The following is a 23,180-nucleotide window of genomic DNA, read 5'->3' as shown; positions in this document are numbered from 1 at the left end:
AAGTAGTACAAGAAGCTGTCCGTGCAAATCGTACAGATGGCAATGCACAACGCTATCCTGCTATCACGATGTGCAGGCCAGACTTCTACGTCGTACCTTCAGTTCCAGGAGGTAGTGATCAAGACCCTGATATTTGGCAGTGGTAGAGGAGTGGGCCCCAGTACTTCCCGAACTGAATGATCTCGAATCGTACCAGGCCAGCATTTCCCAGGGGATATCCCTCAAAGTGTAAAAAATAAAGGTAAGTCACAAAAGACGTGCCGAGTGTGCTACAAAGGGGGAGTCCACAAAGACACCATTTATCAAAGTGACACCTGCCCCGACAAACCTGGCCTGTGTATGAAAGAATGCTTCAGACTGTACCACACATCCATGGACTACTAAATTCAGTTCTGGCTTACATAACTGACGTATGACAACCTGACGAACACTACACAACTGACATATGACAACCTGACGAATGCTCCACAACTGACATATGACACTACATTATAAAATTCACATATCAAGAATCAGTAGATCAGTTCCAAAAAGGAGGCACTTGTTGGGCATTTTCACTGTTTAGGCACATCTGGGGCTCTGCAAACGCAACATGACGCCCACAGACAATTCCATCAAAGTCTGCATTCCAAAACGTCACTCCTTCCCTTCCGAGCCCTGACGTGCACCCTGTCATCACTGCTTTCTGGTTCTTCTATCCTCTAGTATACAGGCCCGGAGAGAATAAGACACAAGACAGGTAGTATGCCTGGAGGCAGAAACGGATTTACCATATATGGTCCGATCATACAATTTAGCTGTGCAAACAACAACTGGTTTCTGTTCTCGTGAAGCCTATGCTTGTGTTGATACATTTAATCAGACACATTCTGATGACTAGCAAGGACACGTTAGTTTCTATTGATACAAGGAAGAAACATTTAGTTGTTGTTTTTGACCTAAGGTAACCGTCAGACTTATACAGCATAGATGGGGTCTTTGAACGTGAGGGACCTCATCTTCTGCTATAACATTCCGTCCTTTTGTTCCTTCATTTATCAATATGAATCTCTATTATTATTTTATTTATTTTTTTTCTTTTCCCTTTAGTACAACGCTGAATACACATTAGAAAAAGCTTAAAAACCAAATAAACCGCAAGACACATTAGCAAAACCTGAAAAAAAAATAGAATTATTGGCCAAAGTATCTGAGCAGTTCACCAAAAAGTTTATCTCTTCCCATGAGACTGGGACAGCGAGAAAGGGTATGCTAGTGGACGTCACAGGGGCATGTGTACATATCCAACAATTAGCAATAGTCTGGTTTTGCTCCTTTAGTCCATCGATTAGAGCAAGATGGTGTTTAATGAATCTATTGTCATCTCCATCTGTGGTGCCTAACGTAGTCCATGCACCTGTCTTCATTCTTTGTCCGCTGGGTCTCCTAGTATCTTTTTGCAATGGGACGCGTGGATCCAGGCCTCTTTTCCCTCTAGCTTAACGGCTGTGCTTGTGGTCAGCAGAACTTGAAAGGGTCTGTCAAACCGTGGATCTAGGCTTTTCCTCACGTGTCTTTTTATAACCACCCAGTCTCCAGGTTACAGCGTATGGCTGCTAGAGTCTTGATCTGGATCTGGAAGAGAACTGAAGACATTATCATGTACTTGCTTAATCTTTTTGTGTAAAGCCCTTACGTAGGAACTTAGCACATGGTTGTTCATTTCTAATGCTTGCGGATAGAAACACCCTAGGCTGGGTACATTGCCAAACAATATCTCATATGGAGAGAGTCCAGTCTTTTTATTGGGCGTGTATCTTACTGAAAACAGAGCAAGCGGTAAACAATCCGGCCATGGTTTTCCTGTCTCAGCCATGGCTTTCTGAATTTTTTAATTTCAATGTCCCATTCAGTCTTTCCACTATACCACTACTTTGTGGGTGATATGGGGTATGGAATGCTTGTTGAATTCCTAGAGCTGACATGACTTCATTCATTATTTCACCCGTGAAGTGTGTACCTCTGTCACTCTCAATTACCTCTGGTACCCCATACCTGCAGACCACCTCCGCAAGCAGTTTCTTTGCGGTTGCCGCAGAGGTGGCTTTGGCAATCGGGAAAGCCTCTGGCCATCCTGAGAACAAATCAATACAGACCAACACATATTCCCATGATCCTGACTCCGGCAGCTGAATATAATCAATTTGCAGTCTTTGGAATGGATAGAGGGGCCGGGGGGTGTGTTTGGGTGGTGTTTTAACTACTCTACCCTGATTATGTGTAGCACATATCATGCACCCTTTTATCAGTTGTTCAATACAGGTGGAGAATCCTGGTGCCACCCAATATTTCTGCATCACATTCATCACAGCCGTTTTAGATTGGTGTACCGGCCCATGTAGCATCTGGGCAGCCGCTGGGTACAGTGCCCTTGGAAGGCATCGTCGTGTCCCTTTCCCCCATACCCCATTTGCTTCATTCAGGCATGCACCTTCCTTCAACCACTTATCAACCTCCTCCTTCAGAGCCTGAGCCTGCATTTGGGATAAGATGTCCTCCGACACAAAGGGGTTTTTAGGGGCACTTAACTGACGTACTGTTGACCCTTGTAGCAGCTTGCAGGCTGCTGTTTTTGCTGCTGCATCTGCCATCGCATTACCTCTGCTTACCTGGTCGGTGCGTCTGGTATGTGCTCTTACCTTTATGACAGCTACTTGTTTGGGCAATTGTAGCACATCAATTAACTGCTGGACCGCATCAGCATTCTTTATGGGGTAAGACAGTCAGAGGGGCTGCATTAAAACAGAGACGGCATGAATCCACTGCAATAGGAAACAAGTCCAAGAAAAGTTCTGAGGGCTGCAACATTAATGGGGACGGTGAATGCCTGTACTGCTAGTTTACGTGCATTTGTCAAATGGCGGGCTCCTGGTGTAATGCAATGTCCCAAAAAGGTAACTGAAGATTTACAAAACTGAAGCTTATCTTTCGACGCCTTGCAGCCAGCGCGAGAGAGAAACAACATAAGTGATATAGTTGCGTTATGACATTGTTTCCTGGAGGGGGCACAAATGAGCAGGTCATCGACATATTGCAGAACAACGATATGTGGTTCATACCATCCCTCCAGTATTTCCTGCAGACTGGCAGTGTACATTGTGGGTGAATTCTGGGCACCCTGTGGCAACACTGTCCATGTATATTGACTGCCCTGGAACGTGAAAGCAAACAGGTACTGGCAGTCAGGATGTAATGGTACACTGAAAAATGCATTTGCCAAATCGACCACTGAAAAACAAAGAGAGTTAGAAGGTATCTGTGACAGAAGAGTATGCGGGTTGGGCACAACTGGTGGTAGAAGTTCTGTGGCTTTGTTAACCAACCGGAGGTCATGGACCATTCTATATGCGGCTGGTTGTCCTGGCATGCTCTTTTTCTTTACTGGGAACAGGGGAGTGTTGCAAGGGGACTGGGTTTTGACTAGGACTCCCCTGTGTAGTAATTTTTGGACTTGCTGGGCTATGGCATTCTCCTGAGCCGAGCTAAAGGGATACTGCTTCTGTTGAGGCAAGATGGCTCCTGGTTTTAGATTCACCATTACTGGTTGAACTCTTAACCTACCAACATCTGTGTTATCTGGGGCCCAAAAGTCGTAGGGTACAGCCTGCTTCAATATCAGGGGAAAATCGTTTGTCTCTTCGATGCTGGCAATATCTAGTGACATTATTTTGCAAAGGGTGCTTGGTTTTAAACCTGGGGTCATGGTGACGGTGCCATCAGGATGATATTCGATATGTGCTTGTAATTGAGACAATACATCGTTTTCCAAAAGGTTACATTGGCCTCGGGGCGATACCATGAGCTGACTATGTACAGTAGCTCCCTGAATTTGCAGAGGAATTTTTTTAGTGACAGGGAGCAGGACAGACGGGAATTGAAAGGGGTGGCAATGACATGATGTGAAAAATCAGTGTCAGTGTATGGCCAAACACCTTGCGTAATTACTGAATTGTCAGCCCCCGTATCTACTTGGAAATCGATTTCATGTCCCCCTGGTAGGTTCACCTGCACTATACAACTGGGAGTTGGGGGTAAGGAGATGAGGGGTTTCATGTGCAAGCTACCCTCATCCTATGGGGGCGTTGTTTGGTTGGCTGGAGGACCCGTACTCTGAGCATCTGGATACGGGTTGGTCCTACAGTCCTTTCTAAAATGTCCTGGCTTTCTACATCCGTAACATAGTCTCTGTCCCTCTCCTGCAGTCCGTCCTCTGCCTCTGTTGTTTCTGGGGGTCGTCTCTACTATGTGTATTCTGGCAGCTCTCTTTGCCTGTATTATGTCATGCTGTGCCCCCTGAGCTATCCTGGCCAAATCCTCTGCCTTTACTGATCTCCACTCTGGTCTACTTGCTGTTACCTTTTCTGCAATCTCTTTCTTTAGTCCGTTCATGAAAGCACTTGCTAATACCCTCTCACTAGTCTTATTTTCAGGAATGAACCCCATTTCCGACCAAGTCTTCCTTAGAGCCCAAAAGTAGTCTTTGGGGTCCTCTTCCTTACCCTGAACTCGGTCTTCTAGTGTAACCTGCCTTTCTCCCTGCCTGTCTTTACATGCTTTTACCAATGCTGTTGTGAACAGGACTCCATGGTCTATACATTAACATTGTACGAGCTTCTTGACCTGGAACAACTGTGTCCCCTACTGCTGCTGCGCCTGCACCCGGTGCTCCTGGCACAACTACCGTCCTCATTGGGAATAGTCTAGCTGGATGGGGTCTTGGTCCTCCGCATGCCACACAGATATCTACAGTCAAGGGATTCTGCTGTCCACATCTGGGGCAAACCCAGCAATTGGGTTCCTGGGAATTCTGGTACTGGGGTGGGAGTGACGTTGGGGGCAGATAGGGAGGAAAATCTGTCATTCCGGTTTTTGTCAGTCTGTACCATCCGTTTCCTAATTCTTCAATTCTTCCTTCAAAATGAGCGCATGCATTCATCCATACATCCACTGTCTCCAACAGACCCTTATCTTTCAGCCATCCATGATAGCAGTTAAAGAAGGATTTCCATTTCTCTCCGTTCATCTCTCCATTTTCATTCATTCCTGCCTTACACAATATTTTGTCAATTCCAATCAGTGCCCGTTTCCCTTCTCTGCATACTACTAAGTCTTTGGCTGTAACGCCTTCTTTGGCATTTTGGTTCCCCATTCTTTCGGTTCTCCTCACTCAGAGTAGACTCCTTAATCACTTAGACAATGGGCCACAAAGATTTCTGAACCACGCCACTACTTGCCCTCCAGGACTTATACGCCAACCAGAAAAACAGACCAAAAACACCGATCCCGAGACACACCCACAACACAATCATCGGATCCATGCTGTCATTCTTAAGTTTTTCCAAAGGATAGAAGGCAGGACTGACAATTTATCTGAGGGGATTCTACTGGTTCAAAGGGACCTGAGCCAGACAACAATCTGTGAATTACCTGGGAGCCGACCGCTCGGGGGTGAGGGAGTCTCTTCTATGTAGTGATATAATTTAGGTAGAATATAACAGTTATTCTTACCTCAGCGCTGTATATATCACCAACAGAGAGCTTTGCTCGTCCCACGTCTCGGACCGGTCGAGCACCCCTGGGCAGATTAACTCAGGTCCCTGTTCGGGCGCCAGCTTGTCGTCACTGCTTTCTGGTTCTTCTATCCTTTAGTATACAGGCCCGGAGAGAATAAGACACAAGACAGGTAGTATGCGTCAAAAGACTAACTTTATTACAAAGCATAGGGTTTATATACACCCTGGAGGCAGAAACGGATTTACCATATATGGTCCGATCATACAATTTAGCTGTGCAAACAAAAACTGGTTTCTGTTCTCGTGAAGCCTATGCTTGTGTTGATACATTTAATCAGACACATTCTGATGACTAGCAAGGACACATTAGTTTCTATTGATACAAGGAAGGAACATTTAGTTGTTGTTTTTGACCTAAGGTAACCGTCAGACTTATACAGCATAGATGGGGTCTTTGAACGTGAGGGACCTCATCTTCTGCTATAACAACCCAAACAGTAGTTTTCTCCCACATATGCGGTATCAGAGTACTCAGGAGAAATTGTACAACAACTTTTGGGGTCCAATTTCTCCTGTTACCTTTATGAAAAAAAATAAATTGGGGTCTAAATAAAATTTTAATGAAAAAAAGTTAAATGTCAATTTTTTCCTTTCACATTCGATTAATTGCCGTGAAGCACGTGAAGGGTTAACAAACTTCTTGAATGTGGTTTTGAGCACTTTGAGGGGTGCAGTTTTTAGAATGGTGTCACTTTTGGGTATTTTCTGTCATACCTCAAAGTGAATTCAAATGTGATGTGGTCCCTAAAAAATGGTTTTGTAAATTTTGTTGTAATAAATGAGAAGTCACTGGTCAACTTTTAACCCTTATAACTTCCTAACAAAAAAAAATTTGGTTCCAAAATTGTGCTGATGTAAAGTAGACATGTGGGAAATGTTATTTATTAACTATTTTGTGTGACATATCTCTCTGATTTAAGGGCATGACAACTCAAATTTTGAAAATTGCAAAATTTTTGACAAATTTACAATTTTTTCACAAATAAATGCAAGTCATATCGATTAAAGAAGTACAATATGTCATGAAAAAAAAAACAATCAGTGGGATTCGCTGAAGCGTTCCAGAGTTATTACCTCATAAAGTGACAGTGGTCAGAATTGTAAAAATTGGCCTGGTCATTAACGTGCAAACCACCTTCGGAGGTAAAGGGGTTAAAATTGCTACTGGGAGAAGGCACGCTTCAAATATGAGAGACCTGGAGCAGTTAGCAAAAGAAGAGTGGTCCAAAATTCCAGTTGAGAGGTGTAAGAAGCTTAATAGTTATAGGATTGCATTTATTTTTTCCAAAGGATGTGCAACCAAATATTAAGTTGAGGTTGTCAACAATTTTGTCCAGTTCATTTTCGGGGCTTTGTGTGAAATTATGTCCAAGTTGCCTTTTTTTCTTTGTTTGTTTTTTTTGTTCCAATACACACAAATTAAATAAACGTGTATAACAAATTGTAATAATTTTCTGGGAGAAATGCTTCATTTTCTGGAACAATTTCAAGGGTGTCAACACTTCCGGCCATGACTGAATATATATTAGGCCTCCTACTAACAACTTAGGGACCTATCAATCTAAATGTAGGCGGTATTATGTGCTTTACCAAATTTAGGATTTTGTGTTATTAGTTATTTTGTCATGTGACAGCTAAAGGCTATGTTCCCACAATGAGTATTTGATAGGTTTTTGTTATTGCAGATTTTCTGCAGCATTTCTGCACCTATTGGGTAAATTAAGTTACTTGTGATTTTTTCATTGCGTCTTTTTACATTCATTTTTATCACATTTTTATGCTGTGGATTTTGTCTCTTTTTGGTATGTCATGTGTTAAAGCGGCTTTATTTTTTTATACATCTTTTTATTTGGTTTTTAACAAAACTCTATTGATACAATCATATGCGGATTTCATGGGGTTTTAGTGCGCTTCCATAACGTTTTTTACCTGCAGACTTACAGCATCTAATGTGATTTTAGGTGGAAAATCTGCACATAAATCTCAGTATAAATGCAAGAGAAATTGACATGTTCCAGATTTCAATGACTGCAAGACAGTTTACGAAGTGTAAAAAAAATTCGATAAATCTCATCCACTTTGCTGGTACTGTAAGACGCTGCATTTTTTGCTCAGTAAAAATAACCAGCATCAAAAAGTCACCAAAAACTCATTGGAACTTAACCACTTAGTAAACAACTACAGAAATAAAAGTTCCAGTAAAGCAGAAAACCCTAACAGGAACCGCAATCAAGAAGCACTGCAAAACTCTACAAAAAGACCTCAAAATAAAGGGAGGATTTTTTTCAGAAACCTAAGTAAAAATGGATTAACAAACAAAGATCATCCCTCTCATATCTCAAATGATCCCAAAGAAAACTCAAGACTTTCTACATCAATGACACCAATCCTTAATATTGATGCACCTAAAGAAATTAATGTGGATACGAATAAAACTAATAAAGATTAGCACATAACACTACATCTAGACATTATCCAAAGGATAAATGAATTAAAAGCTAGAACCAAATCTATACAGGAACTGGCCGATAAAAATATTTCTCAAAAAAAACAATCACACAGCAATCACATTGAAAAAAGCTGCTCTCTAAAAGAAATGCCTTGTTTGAATACACCCTCCATCACAACAGAGGATTTATTGATAGATCTCTCTAATTCACGACTGTTCACTTAATTCTACCCGTTCCCCACAGAATCACGAATCAGAGTTTATCCTCATAGACAACGCTAATGCCGGCAACACTGCCACTGTCCCTTTCCTAACAGTCCATGGAGGTGTGGAGACACGGGGGTCAGTTAGTGTCCTCGTCCGCTAGCCCGAGACCGCATGGACCAAGGCTCATCCTACTGAACACCCGCTCTCCTTTCCCGTGGGCATAATACTACTCAGACAACACAGGGTGAGGGTAAAACAGTGTGGCAATACTTTATTGAGCCACCGAACAGACAATAACACATAGAACAGTACCAGGAAATACCCAAGATGGTGCAAATTACAGAATCTCACCCTTCTGCTGACTAGCCAGGATTAGAGCAGCTGCGACTTTGGGGCTTTCAGGGCCAATTACCCCCACCAATGGCACACTGCTTTTATAGTTCACAGCTCTTATTCAAAAATACAGTGGGTACGAAAAGTATTCAGACCCCTTTAAATTTTTCACTCTTTTTAGAATTTACCAATTTATTTATACACAACAAGACACAGAAGCAATGCAATAGATGAGACAAGTGACATAAAGCAGAACTATAATTATGGGACAGGGATAAACCTTTGTGGCCATATATATTGGACCAGTTCATAGATAAGGAGTGTGGAAGTTTTATTGTCCTGTGATTGAGGTCTGGTCCATGATTGTGAGCCCCCCCCACAAGGTCTGAGGAGCAAATTCCTTAGAGAAAGACATAAATCCATGCGACTAGGGGTGAGCGAGTATGTTCTGTCCGAGTATGCTCGGGCCGAGCTCCGAGTATTTACAGCTGCTCGGTGATAAGGTTAAATCGCTCCCGTGTGCATGATTTACAACTGTTTGACAGCTTTATTACATGTGAGGAATGTGTAAGAAATAGACATTCCTCACATGTAATAAAACTGTCAAACAGTCGCAAATCATGCACACGGGAGTGATTTAACCTCATCACCGAGCAGCTGTAAATACTCGGAGCTTGGCCCGAGCATACTCAGCGAAAGGGTTAATAGAACATACTCGCTCAACACTACACATTCATTCCTGCACTGAGTGTGTCAAAGGTTTTCATTAGTTTGTACTCCCAGACTCTCCTTTCTCTCTGAGATATGAAGTTACTTTTTAATACCAGTAATTTCATGTCCATGATGGTGTGATCAGGGATACAAAAATGTTTGGCCACCGGTATTCTTTTTTCTTTTATTGTGTGGCGATGAGAATTCATCCTTGTTCTAAGTTTTTGCCCTGTCTTCCCTACATACAGTCCCCCAGTTGGACATTTGATACATATAATTAAGTACACTACATTAGATGTGATGCAGCTTAAAGTACCTGGGATCGTGTAGTCCTGATGTGAGTTGGGGATCTTTATCTTGTCTGTGGTTATCATAAATGGACAGGTTTTACATTTTTTCTGGTTACAGGGAAAGGTTCCTGTAGCTGTTGGAGAGGATAGGGAGCTTTTGACAATGATGCTTCTTAGATTTGGGGGCTGCCTAAAACATGGAAGTGGGGGGGGTCTGAAAATATTGATTGTAATCAGGCATCTTTTTGTAGTAAAGGTTATACTGTAGTTTCCATGCAGCTCTCCTTAGCAACTCCAGATTTGGATCGTAGGTGACTACTAGATGCACCCGGTTGCTTTCTTTTTTAGTTTTGTAATGTAAGAGGTGATTCCTTGATATTCTGGTGGCTCTTGTAATCTGGTTCTCAATTGTTCTTGGATGGTAGCCCGGATTCAAAAAGGTCTTTCTGAGGCCACCAAGGTATTTGTCTCTATCCATAGGGTTGGAACATATCCGATTGTATCTGATGGCTTGGCTGTATTCAACGGATTTTTTTTATGTCTTTTGCATGAAAACTGGCCCATTTAAGGTATGTTGGTCGATTGGCTTCTGGTACAGAGATGTCTCTATTTCATTGTTCTGTAGCTTAATGATGGTGTCCAAAAAGTTTATTTCAGTAAAGAAGTAGTTTAGTGTTAGGTTGATGGTGGGATGAAATTGATTAAAGTGTTCATGGAACGGCTTTAGCTGTCGCTCAGACTCCGTTCAGATGATTAAAATATCATCAATGTAATGTTAGTAGGCCAGAGGCCTGATAGGACATGAGGACAAAAAGTCACTTTCAAGCTTGGTCATGAAAATATTTGCGTACTGTGGAGCCATTTTACTTCCCAATTCTGTACCAGTCTCCTGTATATACAGTGTTCCAAATTATTATGCAAATAATATTTTCTCAGATTTTTTCCAAATTACCTATATGAATTGCAGTCATTGTAATTTTCCAGTCAAATAACTATTAGAGTACAATTGAAAGGTTTTTGTACAAACTGCCAATGATAACAGTATATTTTTAAAAAAATAAAAAACTCAAACTGCACTCAAAATGCATGTTCCAAATTATTATGCACAGCAGAGTTTTCAACCTTTTCATTTTAATAAAGAACAAAAAAATGGTCATTTTTTAAATTATAAGCATTAGCAGGTTATTACAAACTGAAATCAAACAGTTTTCAACTCAAAACTTTATTCTAGGTGATGTTACATTTGCACATAGGACCCCTTGTTCAAAAGGAGCTTCTGAACTCTCTCATTCATTGAATTTGTCAGGTTTTGGATGGTTTCTGCTTCAATTGTTTTGCATGAGGACAGAATACCCTCCCAGAGCTGTTGCTTAGATGTGAACTGCCTCCCGCCATCATAGACACTCCTTTTGATGATGCTCCAGAGGTTCTCAATGGGGTTGAGGTCAGGGGAGCATGGGGGCCACACCATAAGTTTGTCCCCTTTTATGCCCACAGCAGCCAGAGATGCAGATGTGTTATGTGCAGCATGAGACGGTGCATTATTATGCATGAAAATGATCTTGCTGCGGAATGCATGGTTCTTCTTGAACCATGGCAGGAAGTGCTGTTTGAGAAACTCAAAATACATTATGGAGTTCATCTTTACCCCTTCAGGGATCCTAAAAGGGCCGACAATCTCTCTCCCCATGATTCCAGCCCAAAACATTACTCCACCTCCTCCTTGTTGGCGCCGTAGCCGTGTTTGCATGGGGTGTCCATCAACCAGCCATCCTCCACTCCACCCATCTGGACCATCGAGATCATTTCATGCATGATAATGCCCCGTCTCATGCTGCATATAACACATCTGCTTCTCTGGCTGCTGTGGGCATAAAAGGGGACAAACTTATGGTGTGGCCCCCATGCTCCCCTGACATCAACCCCATTGAGAACCTCTGGAGCCTCATCAAAAGGAGTGTCTATGATGGCGGGAGGCAGTTCACATCTAAGCAACAGCTCTGGGAGGGTATTCTGTCCTCATGCAAAACAATTGAAGCAGAAACCATCCAAAACCTGACAAATTCAATGAATGAGAGAGTTCAGAAGCTCCTTTCGAACAAGGGGTCCTATGTGCAAATGTTACATCACCTAGAATAAAGTTTTGAGCTGAAAACTGTTTGATTTCAGTTTGTAATAACCTGCTAATGCTTATAATTTCAAAAATGATCATTTTTTTGTTCTTTATTAAAATTAAAAGGTTGAAAACTCTGCTGTGCATAATAATTTGGAACATGCATTTAGAGTGCAGTTTGAGTGTTTTATTTTTGTTTAAAATATACTGTTATCATAGGCAGTTTGTACAAAAACCTTTCAATTGTACTCTAATAGTTATTTGACTGGAAAATTACAATGACTGCAATTCATATAGGTAATTTGGGAAAAATCTGAGAAAATATTATTTGCATAATAATTTGGAACACAGTGTATATGTTGTTATCAAATTCAAAGTAATTGTGGGTGAGGATAAATTTTGTAAGTTTCACCACAGAATTCTGACCCTGCATTCCAGTCTTGCAAAGATAGCAGACAATAACCTGTAGGAGTTACTCTGGACTAGGTCTTCTCCCGCCTCTGCTCAGTCCACGACTTTACTAACTCCCCTCTCCCGCTCTTGACCTTCTTTACTTCTCTGTCAAGAACTGTCTCCTCACCCAGGACACCCCCTATTACCACACTTACAAGAATACACGTACCATTAATACCCAGCAGCTTATGGACAATCTACACACATCTTTAGCTCCCATCTCCTCCCTCTGCTGTCCAGACTTAGCATTGTCACACTACAATAATACACTGCAGAGTGCCCTACATGAAGCAGCACCTACTATATGCAGAAAGACCCAACACAGATGACAGCAACCCTGGCACACACTGCAAACACGTTTTCTTCAGCGTTGCTCAAGGTGCACTGAGCGTCAGTGGAGAAAATTGCTTTTAGCAGAGGATTTCATCCACTATCAGTTCATGCTCAAAACTTTTAACTCTGCCCTTCATCTGGCCAAACAAACCTACTTCACAGCCCTCATCACTTCCCTAGCTAACAATCCAAAATGACTTTTTGATACCTTACACTCCTTCCTGAGCCCAAAAGCACAGGCCCCCATCACCAACCTTAGCACTGAGGATCTGGCCACTTATTTCCTAGAAAAAATCAACCACATCCATCAGGACATCTTGGTCCAATCTCCTCAGTGCTTGGTCCCCTTCCCTGCCACACTTCAAGCTCACTTCCCATCTTTGAGCCTGTTACAGAAGAAGTTACCCAGCTCCTCGCTTCTTCTTGGCCTACAACCAGCATTTGGTGACCCTATTCCCTCACATCTCCTGCAGTTTATTTCACCGGTGGTCTCCACTCACTCAACTAAAACATGTAATCTCTATTTCTTCAGGTATCTTTCCTTCCTCATTTAAACACGCCATCATAACCCCTTTACTTTAAAAACCATCCCTCGATCAGAACTGCACTGCTAACTACAGACCTGTTTCTAATCTTCCATTCATCTCTAAACTCCTGGAACGCTTGGTCCACTTCCATCTCATCCGCTGTCTCTCAGTTAACTCTCTTCTTGACCCTTTACAATCTGGTTCCCACTCTTTACACTCTAGCAAACATTGATTGTTAAATGACCCTGCATCCCTGTCTTGCAAAGATAGCAGACAATAACCTGTAGGAGCTGATATAAGAAGTAAACAGCAGCCATTCAGCAATTTCACAAACATCAATTCTAGTGTCAACATTCAGACTCATATGACAATAGTCCATGTGTCTTTACCAACTGAAGAAAAACACAAATTCTATAATCAATGTTCAGACAATAGCCTATGTCTCTGTGGCACCCTGCTGCGCACAGGTACCACAGGACCCAGGGTGCATGGACGGACTTCTCCACAAGAGGCCCTCATTACATACAAACACCTCCACCCTTCCACCTCACACCACCAGAGGGAGCCCGTTAGGGATATATATATGGAGGGTGGAGCCAGGCATTCAGTCAGAAAGAGTCAGACTGAGAGTCTGAGAGCGTGCTGACGCTGAGAGCAGCGAAGACGCAGCTCGTCTGCTGCTGAGTTCTGAGGGCCCCGAGTGAGGCCGAAGGCAAGAGGAGGAAGGAGAGAGGAGTTGAAGGGGCAGAGGAGCATCATAGGCTCACCCCAGTATACAAACCGGACAGCGGATCCGCGCCTACAGGGTCCCTTTATACCCAGTAGGGATCACCGGCATTCCAGGAGGACTACAAGTCCCTGGACGACCTGAAGCTAGACCCACACAGGACCAGGAACCACAAGGCCCCAGCGTCCAGGGAGAGTGGTTGCCAGCAGAAGGTCCTACTACCGAGCGACAGGTGAAGGAACAGCACGACACATAAGCTAGGCCCAGTTGCAGGCTGGCCAGGAGCATACATAGAGGCAGACACGGACCAGGAGGCCTTATACCCGCTCACTGGGGAGAAGTCCTGAAGTGCACCCATCCTACTGAGTACCCTGGACCGTACCTGACAACAGCACCAGTAAAGGTATTGAAGCAAATCCCCTGTCTCTGTCAATTACTCCTGCTGTGCCATCCCGCCTGCACTACAAGTCCCAGCATCACCACCCACCAAACTCCACACTGCCCCGCTCCACCTGTGGGGAGCAGAAACACCTCAGCTGCCATCCCATCACCCCCCCGGAGGTCTGCCGCAGCGCTGGTAAACTTTACCAGGTACCACAGGTGGAGTCACAAACTATTTATTTTTTATTTTTTTTTAATCCAAGTTACAATCCCCCTTTTTGGTTGACCGCCCTGGGCCACGGGCCGGGCCAGCCACCGTGATATCCCCCACCAGCATCCATAGGCCCGGCTGCCGAGTACCCCACAGCCCTGTGGGCACGTCATCTCCTGGCCTACTGAAAATAGACGTCTGGATAATTAAGATTAAATGGCTTGTCATCACAGGAAGGTCACTCAATTCCAATTTTAACAAAAATGCTCAATTTTTATACCAATCCCTCACTCCAGTCCTCACATCACCACCACTATTGCCAAAAGGAAAAATCACCACATATTTTTTCTTTTTTGAGAAAACTATCACAGAGGTAGCAGGGGAGTCAGAAAAAGAAAAAAGATCAAAATATACCAACACAAAAAATAAATGTGCAATAAAGATAAACATATTTAACCTTTCTAATCACACATTATCATTGTCTGAAGAAAAAATCTTATCAAAGGGATTATCATTCTGTCCCTCCCATGAAGCTGATTCATTCAAATAATTTTTTGACATTCACAGATTGATCAGGACATTAACCCTTCAGAGATATTTCAACATTAAAGAGAAGAAAACTGAATATAGTGACAGCATAATTAATACTGACATCGTCAAACATCAAGAGGTGAAACCGCCTTCAACCTTCTATCCCATTGAAAACCAAGGTCATTTCCTAAAAACATTTCATGATGCAATGCCCATGGATTAAAACCGACTTCATGAGAGAAAATTACTCAAAAAAAATCATAACATCACCAATAAAGAAAAAACTGCCATACAATCATTGAAAATTAATAGAAATCTCGTCCTTAGAAATGCAGACAAGGGAGGTGGGAAAGCAATGCGAGTTCTTTCTGAAGAACAATACTATAAAATATCACTTATAATCCATTCCCAAAATTCGAGTCAGACGTAAAAAAAATTATAAAATATACTGAATAAAAAAGAAAGAGACTTTCTAATGCTGTGTTTTCCAGCTAAACCATATTTCTACTATGTTCCTCATATACACATGAACTCTGAACATCCACCAGGAAGACCTATTGTGTCTAATGTGAATTCTGCTGCTAGCAATTTGTCTCATCTCCTGGATCTTTGTCACAATTTGTCACATCTCCTTGGACATGTCTCCGATATTTGCTGCGGACCACTTGGTACGAGGAAAAAAAAATCAGTCACGTGAATGGTCACATAGAACATCATGGATATGACTGTTATCCGGGAAAATCACAGATAGCACTCAAACGCAAAAAATCAGACATCTAAATGAGGCCTAAGCCAGACAGTCACATCACACAAAGAAGTTAATAAATAACATTTCCCTGTTTTTTTATTTCGTTAGGATGTTAGAAGCTTTAAAATTGTAGAAGTCATTTTTCATTTTTTTAAGGAAACTTACAAAACTTTTTTTTTTTTTAGGGACCTATTCAGTTTTGAAGTAACTTTGCAAGACCTATATACAGGAAACCCCCCCAAAAGGGACAGCATTTTAAAAACAGCACCCCTCAAAATTGCTGTCAGGTAGTTTATTAACCCTTCAGGTGATTTTCAGGAATTAATGTAAAGTGGCAGGACAGGAATGAGAAATGTTATTTTTACCATCTAAGTGTTGCTAACTTCTGAACAGGCCACTCTGGGCAGGGACTGAATGTGAGATGAGCCACAAATAAAGTGACAGTTAGTAAAAGTCACATTTCCTAAATCTGTCTAAATATCTGGATAAATAAAGTCTAGAAAAGTGTCTTTTGCCATTCTCACGTTTCGGGCAGTACTGCCAAAATAAGTGGGGGTGGGGAGGAGTCGGGTGGGACTGGGGGACCTGTTCATTTACATGCATGCTTTTTTTATAATAAGTAACTGGGTAGTTTGTTAAATTAATGATTTGATGCTTCCTTTGTTTGTAAATAGTGAATCACATGTAATTTGTCAATTACTGCTCATATAGAAGGGTGTGGGACGCATTAGTGCACAGGGGTCCGCCGGAGGATTCTCCTGTTCCCCTATGACCCAGTCAGAGCCTGACTATGGGTATAGAGCAGGAGTGGGCAATTAATTTTCCCGAGGGGCCACATGAGAGACCGTGACTGTTGTGGAGGGCCGAACCAATAGGCCGAAATTAATTCTGCTCAATATTAATATCAATATATTAATGATAATATTAATATAATTAAAGGGGTTGTCCAGTACTTTATATTACCCCCCCCCCCAGGGCCCCTAAGGAGTTTTGTAATTACCTTAAGCTGCAGATAGCACCACTCACAGGCAGTATCACTGGCCGCTCACGGGCATCACGTGACACCCGGCTGCAGCCGGCTCTGACGTCACAACAAGTGCTGGCAGCAGCCGGGGGTCTCTCTCTTCCTGGTTCCACGGTGGATGCCAGGCTGTGGGTGGGTTTACCCCCCTTACCCTCCCCCCCACCCCCCCCCCGTGTCACACCTGGCATCCACAGTGCGCTCTGCCACTCCCCATTCATTGGGAAAGCGCGCGGTGGATGCTGGGTGTGACGCGGGGGGTAACCCCGTCCACAACCCAGCAGCCACCGCGGGGACCCTAGCGCTGAGTCAAGCCTCACTTGTAGTGACGTCAGCACGGGGTCACGTGATGCCTATGAGCGGCCAAGGATAGCGCCGCTCACAGGCAGAAACAGCAACGTAAGGTATGTACAAAAATCCTTAGGGACCCCGGGGGGATACATTGGGGGTAATATAAAACTACTGGACAACTTCTTTAACCCCTTAATAACATCTGACGTACTAATACGCGTCTGTGCCCTGGGACTTAAGAGCCAGACCCGTATTAGTACGTCATCGCGATCGCACACAGGCTGTGCGGGCGCGATCGCCGCCGGGTGTCAGCTGATTGTCACAGCTGACACCCGGTACTATGTGCAGGGAGCGGTCCTGCACCGCTCCCAGCACATTAACCCCCGCGATGCTGCGATCGAAGTCGATCGCGGCATTGCGGGGGCAAGGGGAGGTGATCGGCGATACTCACCTCCTCTTCCGGCTTCCAGCGCAGTCTGCAAAGGCTTCCCGGGTGTTGCCAGGACGACCCGATGTCGTCATGACAACATCCGGGTCACCAGAGAGCAGGAAGATTGCTTGGACATGCGCAGTGCATCTCCAAGCAATCTTCACACTGTGCACTTCTGACAGCCTTCATGGCATAGGGATGGTGCTCCATTCCTGTGCCATGCAGGCGATCAGAAAAAAAAAAGTGAAAGTCCCAGAGTGGGACAAAGTAATAAAGTGTATAAACTGTGTGAAAGTGGAAAAAAAAAAAAAAAATGTGCAAAAATATTATAAAAAAATAAAAAAAATAATACACCAAAAATAAAAATATAATGTACCCATCAATAAATATTATTATAAAAAAAATAAAAAAAAAAAACAATAAAAGTACACATATTTGGTATCGCCGCATCCGGAAAAACCTGACCTATAAAACTGTCCCACTAGTTAACCCCTTCAGTGAACACGGTAAAAAAAAAAAAAAAAAAACGAAGCAAAAAACAATGCTTTATCACCATACCGCCAAATAAAAAGTGGAATAACACGCGATCAAAAAGACGCATATAAATAAAAATGATACCGCTGAAAACGTCATCTCGTCCCGCAAAAAACAAGCCGCCATACAGCTCCATCAGCTGAAAAATAAAAAAGTTATAGCTCTCAGAATAAAGCGATACTAAAAAATATTTTTTTCTATAAAATAGCTTTTATTGTGTATAAGCGCCAAAACATAGAAAAATGATACAAATGTGGTACCGCTGTAAACGTACTGACCCGAAGAATAAAGCTACCTCATCAATTTTACCACACGCGGAACAGAATAAAAAAAAAAACAATTCCTGAATTGTTGGTTTTTGTTTATTCTGCCTCCCAAAAATCGGAATAGAAAGCGATCAAAAAATGTCACGTGCAATTTGTGAAGCACTTGGGGATTCCAAGTGCTCACTATGCATCTAGATAGGTGCCTTGGGGGGTCTAGTTTCCAAAATGGGGTCACTTGTGGGGGAGCCCCAATGTTTGGGCACACAGGGGCTCTCCAAACGCAATGTGGTGTCCGCTAACAATTTGAGCCGATTTTCCATTCAATTTGTTAGCGGATACCATGTTGCATTTAGAGAGTCCTTGTGTGCCCAAACATTGGAGCTCCCCCACAAGTGACCCCATTTTGGAAACTAGACCCCCCAAGGCACCTATCTAGATGCATAGTGAGCACTTGGAACCCCTAGGTGCTTCACAAATTGATTCGTAAAAATGAAAAAGTGTTGTTTTTTTTTCACTTTTTCATTATTACGAATCAATTTGTGAAGCACCTGGGGGTTCCAAGTGCTCACTATGCATCTAGAAAGGTGCCTTGGGGGGTCTAGTTTCCAAAATGGGGTCACTTGTGTGGAGCTCCAAAGTTTGGGCACAGAGGGGCTCTCCAAACGCAATGTGGTGTCCGCTAACAATTTGAGCCGATTTTCCATTCAATTTGTTAGCGGATACCATGTTGAATTTAGAGAGTCCCTGTGTGCCCAAACATTGGAGCTCCCCCACAAGTGACCCCATTTTGGAAACTAGACCCCCCAAGGCACCTATCTAGATGCATAGTGAGCAGTTGGAACCCCTAGGTGCTTCACAAATTGATTCGTAAAAATGAAAAAGTGTATTTTTTTTCACTTTTTCATTATTACGAATCAATTTGTGAAGCACCTGGGGGTTCCAAGTGCTCACTATGCATCTAGAAAGGTGCCTTGGGGGGTCTAGTTTCCAAAATGGGGTCACTTGTGGGGGAGCTCCAAAGTTTGGGCACAGAGGGGCTCTCCAAACGCAATGTGGTGTCCGCTAACAATTTGAGCCGATTTTCCATTCAATTTGTTAGCGGATACCATGTTGCATTTAGAGAGTCCCTGTGTGCCCAAACATTGGAGCTCCCCCACAAGTGACCCCATTTTGGAAACTAGACCCCCCAAGGCACCTATCTAGATGCATAGTGAGCAGTTGGAACCCCCAGGTGCTTCACAAATTGATTCGTAAAAATGAAAAAGTGTTTTTTTTTTCACTTTTTCATTTTTACGAATCAATTTGTGAAGCACCTGGGGGTTGCAACTGCTCACTATGCATCTAGATAGGTGCCTTGTGGGTAGTTTCCAAAATGGGGTCACTTGTGGGGGAGCTCCAATGTTTGGGCACACAGGGGCTCTCTAAACGCAACATGGTGTCCGCTAATTATTCAAGTAAATTTTACAATCAAAAAGTCAAATGGCGCTCCTTCCCTTCCGAGCCCTACAGTGCGCCCAAACAGTGTTTTTTCCCCAAATATTGGGTATCTGCGTGCCCAGGGGAAATTGCACAACAAATTTTGCGGTCCATTTTTTCTTGTTACCCCTGTGAAAATAAAAAAAATTGGGTCTAAAGTAACATTTTTGTGAAAAAAGTTAAATGTTCATTTTTTTCTTCCACATTCAAAAAATTCCTATGAAGCACCTGAAGGGTTAATAAAGTTCTTGAATGTGGTTTTGAGCACCTTGAAGGGTGCAGTTTTTAGAATGGTGTCACTTTTGGGTATTTTCTGTCATAAAGACCTCTCAAAGTGACTTCAAATGTGATGTGGTCCCTAAAAAAATGGTTTTGTAAATTTTGTTGGAAAAATGAGAAATCGCTGGTCAACTTTTAACCCTTATAGCTCCCTAACAAAAAAAAATTTTGGTTCCAAAATTGTGCTGATGTAAAGTAGACATGTGGGAAATGTTATTTATTAACTCTTTTGTGTGACATATCGCTCTGATTTCAGGGCTTAAAAATTCAAATTTTGAAAATTGCAAAATTTTCGCCAAATTTCCGTTTTTTTCACAAATAAACGCAAGTGATATCGAAGAAATTTTTCCACAATAATGAAGTACAATATGTCACGAAAAAAAAAAATCTCAGAATCAGGGGGATCCGTTGAAGCGTTCCAGAGTAATTACCTCATAAAGTGACAGTGGTCAGAATTGTAAAAATTGGCCCGGTCATTAACGTGCAAACCACCCGCGGGGCTTAAGGGGTTAATTGCATCACTTAATATTGAGCAGAATTAAGTATGCGGACATCGCCCTATATATCGCTTGAACCTGAATACAGCCCCTTCTACATTGTATGAGCCCCACACAGCCTCCCCATATACAGCGTGAGCCCCACACAGCCTCCCCATATACAGCGTGAGCCCCACACAGCCTCCCCATATACAGCGTGAGCCCCACACAGCCTCCCCATATACAGCGTGAGCCCCACACAGCCTCCCCATATACAGCGTGAGCCCCACGCAGCCTCCCCATATACAGCGTGAGCCCCACGCAGCCTCCCCATATACAGCGTGAGCCCCACGCAGCCTCCCCATATACAGCGTGAGCCCCACGCAGCCTCCCCATATACAGCGTGAGCCCCACGCAGCCTCCCCATATACAGCGTGAGCCCCACGCAGCCTCCCCATATACAGCGTGAGCCCCACGCAGCCTCCCCATATACAGCGTGAGCCCCACGCAGCCTCCCCATATACAGCGTGAGCCCCACGCAGCCTCCCCATATACAGCGTGAGCCCCACGCAGCCTCCCCATATACAGCGTGAGCCCCACGCAGCCTCCCCATATACAGCGTGAGCCCCACGCAGCCTCCCCATATGCAGCGTGAGCCCCACGCAGCCTCCCCATATGCAGCGTGAGCCCCACGCAGCCTCCCCATATGCAGCGTGAGCCCCACGCAGCCTCCCCATATGCAGCGTGAGCCCCACGCAGCCTCCCCATATGCAGCGTGAGCCCCACGCAGCCTCCCCATATGCAGCGTGAGCCCCACGCAGCCTCCCCATATGCAGCGTGAGCCCCACGCAGCCTCCCCATATGCAGCGTGAGCCCCACGCAGCCTCCCCATATGCAGCGTGAGCCCCACGCAGCCTCCCCATATGCAGCGTGAGCCCCACGCAGCCTCCCCATATGCAGCGTGAGCCCCACGCAGCCTCCCCATATGCAGCGTGAGCCCCACGCAGCCTCCCCATATGCAGCGTGAGCCCCACGCAGCCTCCCCATATGCAGCGTGAGCCCCACGCAGCCTCCCCATATGCAGCGTGAGCCCCACGCAGCCTCCCCATATGCAGCGTGAGCCCCACGCAGCCTCCCCATATGCAGCGTGAGCCCCACGCAGCCTCCCCATATGCAGCGTGAGCCCCACGCAGCCTCCCCATATGCAGCGTGAGCCCCACGCAGCCACCCCATATGCAGCGTGAGCCCCACGCAGCCTCCCCATATGCAGCGTGAGCCCCACGCAGCCTCCCCATATGCAGCGTGAGCCCCACGCAGCCTCCCCATATGCAGCGTGAGCCCCACGCAGCCTCCCCATATGCAGCGTGAGCCCCACGCAGCCTCCCCATATGCAGCGTGAGCCCCACGCAGCCTCCCCATATGCAGCGTGAGCCCCACGCAGCCACCCCATATGCAGCGTGAGCCCCACGCAGCCACCCCATATGCAGCGTGAGCCCCACGCAGCCACCCCATATGCAGCGTGAGCCCCACGCAGCCACCCCATATGCAGCGTGAGCCCCACACAGCCACCCCATATGCAGCGTGAGCCCCACACAGCCTCCCCATATGCAGAGTGAGCCGCACACAGCCTCCCCATATGCAGTGTGAGCCGCACACAGCCTCCCCATATGCAGTGTGAGCCGCACACAGCCTCCCCATATGCAGTATGAGCCCCACATAGCCTCCCCATATGCAGTATGAGCCCCACAAAGCCTCCCCATATGCAGTATGAGCCCCACATACCCTCCCATAATACAGCATGAGCCCCCCACACAGCCTCCCAATATACAGCATGAGCCCCCCACACAGCCTCCCAATATACAGCATGAGCCCCCCACACAGCCTCCCAATATACAGCATGAGCCCCCCACACAGCCTCCCTCATGATCAGCATGAGAGCCCCATAGGCTGCCCCATGCACAGCCAGAGAGCCCCATACTCACCTCGCTTCCCCCAGGCTGGCACTCTGCCTCTGCTGCTGTCTGCGGTGCGCTGACAAGATGAAATCACATCATCACGTCAGCTGTCTCACATGCTGAGTGGTGGAGGAAAGCTCCGGCCCCTCCTCCGCAAGCCTGACTCCAACAGCCAGAGGGCTGGATGTGGCCCATGGGCCGCCCTTTGCCCAGGTCTGATAATCACTGCTCTGACTACCTGACAGGCAGACACTCGTCTGACTTCGCCCTCTCCTGTGATAAGCAGCTCACTGTCTATAGACAATGTACATAGAAAGGTGCAGTGTGGGCGGGGGAAGGTTTCTGAGCGCCAGAAATGTTCCTCCAGACCCCGGGAAGCCTATTCAGTCCCTGTCTATGGGAAGGCTTCTGGGGAGGCGCACGCCACCGAGGCGATGCACCGAATTCATAAAGTGAGAGGAGTACAAGACGTCATAATGGATGGGGGGTCTCTCAATAGAAAGACAACTTAAAAAGTGGCTCAATCCGTACAGAGAGCAATGGTCATAGACCCCGGTGACCGCTCCCTGGGGCTGCAGCTGTCATACAGTCACTATGAAGTTAGTCCTTAGACCCTTGTAGTCCTGTAACCTAGCAACACCGACAAGTCGCAAAAATGAGTTAACCCTTTGTTGTGAGGGTCTGAAGTGTAGTGCAACCTGGCGCGGATCTGTAGACCCTTGTACCTGACAGGTGGTCACATCCTCGGCCCCCCTGCACAGAGCGGACACTTCCACGCAGGACGCTGCTGTCACCTGGGTAATAGGTGACACGCGCCCATCACTTA

At 44.8% G+C, this 23,180-nt stretch overlaps 1 long non-coding RNA gene across 1 annotated transcript; it reads right to left on the bottom strand.

The window, feature by feature from the left end:
• Positions 1-273: 273 nt before the first annotated feature.
• LOC141250714 (uncharacterized) lies at positions 274-23,175 on the bottom strand. Its single transcript, XR_012312838.1, has 3 exons — positions 23,080-23,175; positions 2,679-2,771; positions 274-1,614 (listed from the first exon to the last, which is right to left on the bottom strand). It is a non-coding gene; the product is annotated as an uncharacterized lncRNA (long non-coding RNA).
• Positions 23,176-23,180: the final 5 nt, after the last annotated feature.

Source organism: Phyllobates terribilis, unplaced genomic scaffold (genome assembly GCF_046119375.1).
Source record: "Phyllobates terribilis strain yellow unplaced genomic scaffold, ASM4611937v1 Scaffold_2__4_contigs__length_985480577, whole genome shotgun sequence".
Taxonomy (NCBI): Eukaryota; Metazoa; Chordata; class Amphibia; order Anura; family Dendrobatidae; genus Phyllobates; species Phyllobates terribilis.
This window is presented reverse-complemented; position numbering and strand designations above follow the sequence as displayed.